This window comes from Dromiciops gliroides, chromosome 2, assembly GCF_019393635.1.
Source record: "Dromiciops gliroides isolate mDroGli1 chromosome 2, mDroGli1.pri, whole genome shotgun sequence".
Lineage (NCBI taxonomy): Eukaryota > Metazoa > Chordata > Mammalia > Microbiotheria > Microbiotheriidae > Dromiciops > Dromiciops gliroides.
In genome coordinates, this window is record NC_057862.1 from 149,041,331 (window position 1) to 149,042,853 (window position 1,523).

At 44.7% G+C, this 1,523-nt stretch overlaps 1 pseudogene; it reads right to left on the reverse strand.

Annotated features, from left to right (window-relative positions):
• Positions 1 to 493, reverse strand: LOC122738413 (annotated as a pseudogene).
• Between the last annotated feature and the right edge of the window lie 1,030 nt (positions 494 to 1,523).

Sequence of the window (1,523 nt, forward strand, 5' to 3'; positions counted from 1 at the left end):
TTATGCAACCAGAGCAGAGGCTGTGGATGATTCATATTTCCAATTGGGTGGGAGCACTCTCTTGGTATTGTAGTAATGAGCCAACCTGTGAATTCGGCTCTTGTTGAGAATCAGATGAATTTAGAATCCTTATCCTTTCTGTTTCTCTCAAGACGCTTTCGAACAGCAACAGCTTTCTTGATCAAGTGATAAAGATCTTCACGAAGATCAGGGGCAAGTCCCTTGGACTTGAGAATTCTCAAAATTTTGTTGCCAGTTACAAAGCACACTTGTGCCACATCATGAGAATCACACCAATATGGGAGGGTGTCAGGCCCTTCTTGGCCAGCTTGTAGATCTGTTCTTTCACGTCGTCAGAGGTGAGCTTCAGCCACGTGGACTCGCTGCAGTGGTAGGGCAAAGCTTACTGGGACAGGCCCTTCCCAGGAGCGTGCGACCCATGATGGTGACGATCAGGAGGCGAAAGAGAGGTGCTACTAGTTTTCAAAGTCATGCTCACAAGTGTGTTAAATGCTCCAAAATTTTAAAAGTTCATGGTTTGAATGATATGCAAAGATTGGTGATCTATCATGTACAAATATGCTTGCTCTCTTCGATGTCCTTCCAGCCTCCCTTCCCTTCCTCCATTACTTGAGGATCTCACCTACCAATTCACTCTGGGGTCAGAATTAAGACTGACTAGTCATTCTTTTTCCTTCTCCCATTACTATGGGGATTCACCCTGCTAGGAATCATGTGCCATGTCCACAGAGCCAGAGGTGGAGGATTGAGACCCCCAATGTGCTACTGAGTGTCTTCTACCTCTACTGATATGTTGCTGAATGCACGTGGAGAGAGTTACTCAAACATCTAGACTCTGTTTCCTATATATTTCCTATCTAATTTCACCTGACCCTTCCTGTTGCATGGAAATCCTTTGATTCTTCTCTTGTTGACTCATGTTCTCCTTAGAATCTCTTCTAAACCTCCTCATTTCTCAGATCTCCTCTACCACCTCCTCCCATTCTCTCTCAGCAAAGGACTTTGCCTCCTATCTTACTAAGAAAAGAGGCCATCTGTCCAAAGATCTCCCTTCTCCCCTCCACACTCCCAAACTGGTCTTCATCATCCTTCACTCTCTCCTCCCTCTCTCCAGTCTCTCATGAAAAGATGATCTTCTCGCCAAGACCAGACAGTCCACCACTTGTACTATTGGTCCCATACCCTCTTGTCTCTTTCAGGGGCCTCATTCCCTCTCTCTAGTCTCAATCTTTCCTTATTCACAACTATTTCCTCACCATCTACAAACATACCCCCATCTACCTCAACCTGAAAAAGACTTCCTGTCATAATCCTCAAGCTACTATCACACATTTTCTCCCTTTGGTGGTCAAATTCCTAGAAAGGAGTGTCTCCATTGTTTCAATTTCCTCCTCCTGGTTTCTTTCTTTCTCTCTTCCTTCCTTTCTTTCTTTTTTTTTTTTTTGGTGAGGCAATTGGGGTTAAGTGACTTGCCCAAGGTCACACAGCCGGTAAGTGTCAAG